This window comes from Physeter macrocephalus, chromosome 9, assembly GCF_002837175.3.
Source record: "Physeter macrocephalus isolate SW-GA chromosome 9, ASM283717v5, whole genome shotgun sequence".
NCBI lineage: Eukaryota > Metazoa > Chordata > Mammalia > Artiodactyla > Physeteridae > Physeter > Physeter macrocephalus.
In genome coordinates this window covers 30,374,168-30,384,447 of record NC_041222.1, presented here as the reverse complement: position 1 = coordinate 30,384,447, position 10,280 = coordinate 30,374,168, and positions in this window count along the sequence as shown.

Below are 10,280 nucleotides of genomic sequence, written 5' to 3'. Positions count from 1 at the left end.
AAGATATACAGATTGCCAACAAACACATGAAAGGATGCTCAACATCACTAGTCATTAGAGAAATTCAAATCAAAACTACAGTGAGATATCACCTCACACCAGTCAGAATGGGGATCATCAAACAATCTACAAACAATAAATGCTGGAGAGGGTGTGGAGAAAAGAGAACCCTCTTGCATTGTTGGTGGGAAGGGGGAAGGGTAGGCTGTGACAAAGTGAGAGAGTGGCATGGACATATACACACTACCAAACATAGAATAGATAGCTAGTAGGAAGCAGCCGCATAGTAGAGGGAGATCAGCTAGGTGGTTTGTGACCACCTAGAACAACAACAGATGAATGGATAAAGAAGATGTGGCACATATATACAATGAAATATTACTCAGCCATAAAAGGAAATGAAATTGAGTTATTTGTAGTGAGGTGGATGGACCTAGAGACTGTCATACAGAGTGAAGTCAGAAAGAGAAAAACAAATACCACATGCTAACACATATATATGGAATCTACAAAAAAGAAAAAAAATGGTCAGAAGAACCTAGGGGCAAGACGGAAATAAAGATGCAGACGTACTAGAGAATGGACTTGAGGATACTGGGAGGGGGAAGGGTAAGCTAGGACAAAGTGAGAGAGTGGCATGGACATATACACACTACCAAACATAGAATAGATAGCTAGTAGGAAGCAGCCGCATAGTAGAGGGAGATCAGCTCGGTGCTTTGTGACCACCTAGAGGGGTGGGATTGGGAGGGTGGGAGGGAGGGAGATGCAAGAGGGAAGAGATATGGGGATATATGTATAAATATATATGTATAACTGATTCATTTTGTTATAAAGCAGAAACTAACACACCATTGTAAAGCAATTATACTCTAATAAATATGTTAAAAAAAAAACCCCAAACTTGGAAGCAGCCAAGATGTCCTTCAATAGGTGAATGGATAAACAAACTGTGGTCCATCCATAAAATGGAATACTATTCAGTGATCAAAGGAAACGGACTATGAAGCCACACACACACTCACACACACACACACACACACACACACACACACACAGAGAAATGGAGAAACCTTAACTACATACACTAAAAGGAAGAAGCCAGTTTGATAAGGCTACATACTATGTGATTCCAACTATACAATATTTTGGAAAAGACAAAACTATGGAGAGAGTAAAAAGATCAGTAATTGCCAGGGGGTAGGAAAGAGGGAGAGATGAATAGGCAGAGCATAGATGATTTCAGTATAGTGAAACTCTTCTGTATGATACTGTGGTAGTGGATCCATGACATTATGCATTTGTCAAATAGAAGTGTACAACACATAGATATGTACAACACAGAGTGAACCCTAATGTAAACTATGGGCTTCAGTTAATAATAATGTATTAAAATTTGTTTATCAACTGTAACAAATATACCATACTAAGGAAAGATGTTAATAACCGGGGAAACTGTGGCAGGGGGTGGGGGTGGGCAGGCAAGTTGGTAGGGGGTGTATGAGAAGTCTCTCTACTGTCTGCTATATTTTTCTGTAAACTTAAAACTGCTCTAAAAATAAATTCTATTAATGTAAATAAATAAACAAACCAATGTTTTAAAAAGCACCACTTTTCTAAAGGAGGCATGTGGCCTCCTCAGTGAAAGTTAATGTTCATCTGCCTCAGCAAGCTGGTTTCCCTCCCTTCCCTATGCTTCTTCCACTCCACTTCCACTATCAGCTCAACTCAGTAATTGCTGAGATCCAGTTAAGTGATATCCTGAGTCAGCCTCTAAGAGAGGAACCATCCTGAATAAAACCATTCTCTGATACTAACCATGCTATGATTATAAATGAATAGAAAAAAATTTTAGCCAAAGAACATACTTTGTCAACAAGTCCCTGCCCTGTTTCCAGAACATATGACTAAAGGTTGAGAGATGGGGTGTGTAAGAACACCCTCCAGTCAACTGCCATTTTGGACTTGAAAGGATGCCTCTCTGTCCTCTCTGCAGTATGGAGGGAGGAGGAAAGCTTCCTTCCAGAGCTTCCTCTGCCCTAGTTTTCTGGTATGGCAAACCATGGGCTTATGGAATAATTTACTGGTGGGTGTCAGAACTTCATCCCTGGCTTTATAGTGGCCAACATTCTTATACTCTGTTCAGAGCAAAATCAAAACAAAAATACCACATCAAAATGCTTGCCATTTATTTTATTTTTTAACATCTTTATTAGAGTATAATTGCTTTACAATGGTGTATTAGTTTCTGCTTTATAACAAAGGGAATCAGCTATACATATACATATACATATATCCCCATATCTCCTCCGCTTGCGTCTCCCTCCCACCCTCCCTATCCCACCCCTCTAGGTGGGCAGGAAGCACCAAGCTGACCTCCCTGTGCTATGCGGCTGCTTCCCACTAGCTATCTATTTTACATTTGGTAGTGTATATATGTCCATGCCACTCTCTCACTTCGTCCCAGCTTACCCTTCCTCCTCCCTGTGTCCTCAAGTCCATTCTCTACATCTGTGTCTTTATTCCTGTCCTGCCCTTAGGTTCATCAGAACCTATTTTTTTAGATTCCATATATATGTGTTAGCATGTGGTATTTGTTTTTCTCTTTCTGACTTACTTCACTCTGTATGACAGACTCTAGGTCCATCCACCTCACTAAAAATAACTCAATTTTGTTTCTTTTTATGGCTGAGTAATATTCCACTGTATATATGTGCCACATCTTCTTTTTCCATTCATCTGTCGATGGACACTTAGGTTGCTTCCATGTCCTGGGTACTGTAAATAAAGCTGCAATGAACATTGTGGTACTTGACTCTTTTTAATTATGGTTTTCTCAGGGTATATGCCCAGTAGTGGGATGGCTGGATCATATGGTAGTTCTATTTTTAGTTTTTTAAGGAACCTCCATACTGTTCTCCATAGTGGCTGTATCAATTTACATTCCCACCAACAGTTCAAGAGGGTTCCCTTTTCTTTGCTTGCCATTTATAACCCACAATATGAATAAGGAACACATAATTGGAAGGTTGTGGCAGCGGGTACCACTGACCATTCTGGTCAGCTTGTCATCTCTTTTCCTAGAAGAGATCTTGTGTTTGTTGTATCCATAAACTGAAAGGATATGTGCTCCTTAACCTCCACAGTCTTGGAGAGATTCCCCCCACCCCAACCTCGCCCCAGCCTTAAGTCAATTCAGACCTCCCCCATCTCCACTTTGCCACTGAGAAACCTGGTAGGGCTTGAGCAGTGGAAGCTAGAAGTCACATGATCCAAGCCTTGTGCCATCACTTTACGGGGAAGATATTAAGTCAATTTTATTTCATTCAAACCTGCATTATCAGTCAAATAAATTGAATACAGTACCTCAAATAACACAAAATATAGAAATTCATAGCAGTGCATTAATAAATCAGACTTTTAGTTTGCTTTTATTAAGAAATGTTTACAGTCCTTTGTGGAGGGCATCCTCTGGAATGAATAGAAAAGGAAATCTGGGCTGCAGGTTTTCAAATGACACAGTATACTATATTGTAGGTGCTGACCTGCACAAACCCTATTAACACTTATTGGCCTCTAAAGAGCTTGGGTTCTAGCCAATATGTTTAGAACATTCATATAGAGAATGATTGCCCTTGCGCCCTGCCCTTTGAATTTTACATCCCACTCAAGGTTAAACTAGGCAAAGAGTTTAGTAATTTCCACTTGTGGTTTGCCACTAAGAGTCATGTCTATGTTTCTATCTTGCCAAGAACATGTAAACACATTATGTCCCAACTTCTAAGATGATGGACACATATATGGCAATACTGACATCTTGGGGAAGGGAGCAGTTCACAGCAGCTCCAAAATCAATCAGACATGGGAGAAAATGGAGACAGTCTTATTCTTACTCCACGGCTACCAGTGGAACCTAGAGCTCTTGGGATCGATAAATGAATCTAGCCCTTGGGGCCATGGAGTGTCAGTTTGCATTTATGTTTGAAATATGAATATGTGTGTTTATATTCCATGTCTGTTTTCTTCCTAGGCTAAACTTGCAATAGTCACTGTCATTGCTGCTATTTACTTCACATCTGTTTTCTTCATTAGGAAGCTTACTCAGTTATAACCAAAGAACTTAGTTTCCCCAGCACATTTTGCAACACAAATCACTCCCTGAAGTGTTTCCATAAGCTCCAATTTGGCAAAAATACAAAGCTTGACTTGCTTCTGGAATTTCAGAATGCTAAAAAAGTGGAAATCTTTCTCCAAGCATTGAGCTCAGTTACATTGTTGCCATATCCGCCCAAGGAATCAAAGAGCTCCCCAGTTAGTCTGGCTAGGCTTAATGTGATGTATTATTTAAAAGATGTGAGGAGAGGCACCATGCAAGGAAGATCCTGCCTGCCGCAGCTAAAACCCAGCACAGCCAAAATAAATAAATAAAATGAAAAACAACAATAACAACAACTGATCACATTTTTTAAAAAGTGCTCAGTAAATGTGAGTATTAAAAAAAAAAAGATGTGAGGAGAGAAAATATTGTATATGAGCTGTTTGTGAAAGAAGATAGGAAAAAATCACTCTGAAATGTTCATTGCAGTAATGATGCTTGGAAAGCAATTTTTAGAATGTCAAATAAGCAAGCATCACTTTTATTCCTGTCAGTATGAAACAACCAATGGTGATGCTTGGCCAGACTTTCCCAGTGCCTCCCAGTAAGCAGAGCAGGAACATAAGTGAGGAAGCCAAACATGGTACAGTCACCCGGCAAAATTCCTATTAACAGTGGAAATCAATTTCTTTTTAATCTTCCATTATATCCCTATTAAGTCCTCTAAAAGAACAAAACGTGATGATAGTTTCCAGAAAGCACCTTCTCCCTGAACTTGGCTTTGCCGTTGTTTTACCCAACGTGGGTTTCCCTTGCCAATGGGAGAGTTGAATTAGGCATCATAGTGAATATTTATTTTTCTCAACTTTTGCCCTCACAATTAGAAATTTAGAAAAATTGGACTATCTTCTCCCTACTGCTTCAAATAGTTTTGGTTCTTCTAGGGTCCCTTCTTTTTCAGCTTATAAATGTTCTTAATGAAGACCTCTAGCAGGGAATTTCTTAAATAGCGTTGAGAAAATCTGTCTTGTCCATCTAAGTTGGCTGCTTTAAGTAGATCATGCTTTGCCTATGAAATATTAATCCTGGTTCCAAATTTGACAGAAACTATGATTTTTTTCTTTATATTTGAAAAGCTACATGAGACTTTTCTTTACTGCTGCTTTTGAATTTAATTCTGTAGGAACCCAGGGGCAGGACAGGAATAAAGATGCAGACATAGAGAATGGACTTGAGGACATGGGGAGGGAAAAGGGTAAGCTGGGACGAAGTGAGAGAGTGGCATGGACATATATACACTACCAAATGTAAAAGAGGTAGCTAGTGGGAAGCAGCCGCATAGCACGGAAGATCAGCTTGGTGTTTTGTGTCCACCTAGAGGGGTGGGATAGGGAGGGTGGGAGGGAGGGAGACACAAGAGGGAAGTGCCTAGTATTGTATGGTCATTGCAAATAATTATATATATATATGTATATATATATATATAGATATATATATATATACACATACATATAGCTGAATCACTGTGTTATAAAGCAGAAACTAACACCATTGTAAAACAATTATACTCCAATAAAGATGTTAAAAAACAAACAAACAAAAAATTCTGCAGGAACCATGTAGGCCTCTTGAGGCCTGGAAAAGGTACAAAATACTATGAGAAAATGGGATTCATAGATCTTCCAGGGGAGAAAAGATGGAGGAAGGAAAAGGAAAAAAAAAGAGAAATCCAGCTGGTCCAGTACTCCCAGCCCTATGCCAGGATTTCTGTCTCAGGCAACAAAGATAATCTGTGAACCTGTGGGCATGTATCTGAAGTCACTTAGACCTACACATTTTCTGATTGCCTCTGTCTGATTAAACAAGCCCAAAGACATAATGAATAATTTATGATAAATCAGTGGAATAAAAGCACATTTTAAAAGGGTTGTTTTATGTCTAAATCCGAAGTGAATGCTAAGCTTGTCCCTTTTTGATAGCTCTTTTATTACCAATGTCTTAGTTTTATTTTCAATTTAAAAAATATTTAAGAATAAGAAGTAAATATTGAATAGTTCTTTTACAGGCGGCAAAGTAAGCTACATATGTTACCCCATAGAACCTTCACAATGCTGTAGTTAGGTTGGTTATCAGCATTATATGCGTTAGATACTAGCTCTATAGATAAGTAAATGGAGACATGTGATATGATTGCATCGAGTTGGCACATCTGCCTTAAGCAGCACTATGAAGTCTCAACTCACATATTTGACAATCCAACTCTGGGCCTTTTCAATTATATAAAGCCTCGTTTTTATGAGAACTTTCTCAATCTGTGAAACTGACCCATTCGTGTGCTGAGGAAGCTCTACACAGTTTTTGAAGGCTGAGATGGGAGTCACAGAAATCTTCCACCATGTGTTAATTCCAATGCTCACTCATTCTTAAGTCATAGTGGCCACTGGGTGGGAGACTTATATATTAAGGCTCTGTAGCTCTCAAAACCTGAAAACAGAAAAGATATTCTCTATCTTGCCTGCACTCTCTTGATATGATATGGCTGAGTCCTCTCCATTATCCCTTTAATTTACTCCCAGATACAGATATTCAGGGAAGGAGTAGGTCCTAAACATCAAAAGAGCATCATAAAAATATGTTTTATTGCCTCCTCTTCCTCTTTCCCAACAATTTCAAATGGTTATTTGTGAAGTTAATGTTACCTCTCTTCTTTCCTCCTGTATCTTATCAGAAAGGAAGAGTAGGAAGTACATACAGCAGAAATACATACAGCTCAGCTATCTGGAGCCTCCTCTGAGTATGCTAAAATATAAGGCTGACAAGTTTTAGGCATGAACTTCTGAATGTATCTTCCATTTCTAGTTTTTCTTGCCTCTAAACTTCAAGCTTCCTTTCGTAGAGTTAAAAACACTACTTTTTGCCTTTTACTTTCAAGATTTTCAAGGGTTGATGTATCAGTAACAGTAGCCCCAACATCTCTTGGGCACCTACCTTGTACAAAGCACTTGTGAGACATATGACATAACACAAGGTTAGATCACTTTAGCCACTTTGAGAAGAGACAAGTCCCCACCGCCCACCTGATACCATCTCTACTGCTTCCTTTTTATGTCACAGACTGGCTAGAGGAAAGTGATTTGGTCTGACAGCCAAGAGTATTATGCAGAACATATCTATTCATCTTGAGTAGTTTGGTCCTATCAGAATTTATCTGGTTGTTATTATTAAGTGGTAATAGTAATAATACACACCTTATGGGATTTTTTAAAGGAAAAGTGACACAACATATGTAAGAACCAAATAGTACCTGAAACATAGTAAATATTTGGAAAATGGTAGCTATTATAGTTTTAAACATTAAATCCTGAAGGAAGTTGGCGTGATGAAGGGTGGGAAGTAGGGCCTATATAAATACTCCCATCAAGAGCTTGGAATTGGTAAAGTATAAGGTATTTCTTCCTGAGCACACTGGCAGCTACTGAGTACTTGTGATCAAACGAACTACTTGATCTAATACATAGGGACTTAACTCAGTGGCTGCTTCCTGAATCCTTAACAGGTTCTCTGAAGTACAACATTTCAGAGAAATTGAGGATTTTCCGAAGTGCTTGGCCACGTGCATTAGCTCTTCAGATGTCTAATGCTTGCATATTTCACATCTTTCAAATCAAGAAACCTGGAAGAGTCGATGGAAAAGATTACAGCAATGATGAATCTAAAGAAAGAACCTTGATTCAATCTCAAAATTCAACAATTGCTTTTGAATACCTTCTAGGCAGAACAGAAGACATAAAAATAGGGAAGGTCCTCTCTTCTTGGACTTCGAGAAAGACACATAACAATTAACTATGATACATATTTTACAGTAGAGACACGGATAACTGGAATTTCCCTGGAAGGAAAAGAGATACTAATTCTGAGGGCAAGGATCAGCAGCCATAAAATAGGTGGCTTTGGAGCCTAGGTCTTGAAGGTTGACCAGGATGCTAATAAATGGAAGAGGGAAATGAGTACTTAAGACAGAAAGGAGCACAGAGAGTAAAGGCACACAGAGGGCAAAAGAGGAAACAACTAAAGAGAGCTGCAGAACAAAAAATTCATATAATATTTGAGACGCATGACCAAAGGGTGATTCCTTGTAACATTTCTCAGAGAGGGGAACTACAGGACTTCTTGATAAACAGTAGAAACGTCTGCAAGTGGAAACTGTCAATTTCATCTGCCTTGTAGGGGATGCAAGTAATGATATGCTCACCCAGCCACTGCTGATTGCTGCAGCTCTGGGAGCTCAGTTGGTCCAGCAGCTGCAACAACAGAGAAAGGAAGCTGTATAACTGATTGACAGTTTCCCAGAAACCTAGAATCTGCTCCCTTCACTATTTGTCCTCTCCTCACCATCACTTGGCAATTTATAGTATCTGGGTACAGATGAAGGGAATTAGTTTGAGTTACTTCATTGAAAAGAAAATTTAAAGATCCATAGATTTAAATGCATTTGTTGGGGAGACCTTCAAGATGGTGGAGGAGTAAGACGTGGAGATCACCTTCCACCCCACAAATAAATAAAAAAAAACATCTACATGTGGAACAATTCCTACAGAACACCTACTGAACGCTGGCAGAAGACCTCAGACTGCCCAAAAGGCAAGAAACTCCCCACGTACCTGGGTAGGGCAAAAAAAAAAAAGGAAAAACAGAAAAAGAAGAATAGGGATGGGACCTGCACCTCTGGGAGGGAGCTGTGAAGGAGGAAAAGTTTCCACACACTAGGAAGCCCCTTCACTAGTGGAGATGGGGATTGGCGGTGGGGGAAGCTTCAGAGCCACGGAGGAGAGTGCAGCCACAGGGGTGCAGAGGGCAAAGCGGAGAGACTCCCACACAGAGGATTGGTGCTGACCAGCACTCACCAGCCTGAGAGGCTTGTCTGCTCACTTGCCGGGGCAGGCGGGGGCTGGGAACTGAGGCTCGGGCTTCGGAGGTCGGATCCCAGGGAGAGGACTGGGGTTGGCTGTGTGATCACAGCCTGAAGGGGGCCAGTGCACCACAGATAGCTGGCAGGGAGTCCGGGAAAACGTCTGGAACTGCCTAAGAGTCAAGAGACCATTGTTTCTGGATGTGCAAGGAGGAGGGATTCAGAGCTCCACCTAAATGAGCTTCAGAGATGGTGTGAGCTGCGGCTATCAGTGCAGACACCAGAGATAGGCATGAGACACTAAGGCTGCTGCTGCAGCCACCAAGAAGCCTGTGTGCAAGCACAGGTCACTATCCACACCTCCCCTCCCGGGAGCCTGTGCAGCCCACCACTGCCAGGATCCCGTGATCCAGGGACAACTTCCCAGGAGAACTTATGGTGTGCCTCAGGCTGCTGCAATGTCACAATGGCCTCTGCAGCCGCAGGCTTGCCCCGCATTCTGTACCCCTCCCTCTCCCTGGCCTGAGTGAGCCAGAGACCCCTAATCAGCTGCTCCTTTAAACCCCTCCTGTCTGGGTGAAGAAGAGACGCCAGAGGGCGACCTACATGCAGAAGCGGGGCCAAATCCAAAGCTGAACCCCAGGAGCTGTGTGAACAAAGAAGAGAAAGGGAAATTTCTCCCAGCAGTCTCAGGAGCAGTGGATTAAATCTCCACAATCAACTTGATGTAACCTGCATCTGTGGAACACCTGAATAGACAATAAACCATCCCAAAATTGAGGTGGTGGACTTTGGGAGCAACTGCAGACTTGGGGCTTGTTTTCTGCATCTACTTTGTTTTTGGTTTTATGTTTATCTTAGCTTAGTATTTAGAGCTTATTATTATTGGTAGACTTGTTTACTGATCTGGTTGCTTTTTTAAAAAATATATATTTTTCCTTTTTCTCTTTTTGTGAGTGTGTATGTGTATGCTTCTTTGTGTGATTCTGTCTGTATAGCTTTGCTTTTACCATTTGTCTTAGGGTTCTCTCTGTCCTTTTTTTTTTCTTTAGTAAAGTTTTTAGCACTTGTTATCATTGGTGGATTTATTTTTCGGTTTGGTTGCTCTCTTCTGTCTCTCTCTTTTTTTTTTTTTTTTTTTTTTGTGGTATGCGGGCCTCCATCTGCTGTGGCCTCTCCCGTTGCGGAGCACAGGCTCTGGACGCGTAGGCTCAGCGGCCATGGCTCACGGGCCCAGCCGCTCCGCGGCATGCGGGATCCTCCCAGACCAGGGCG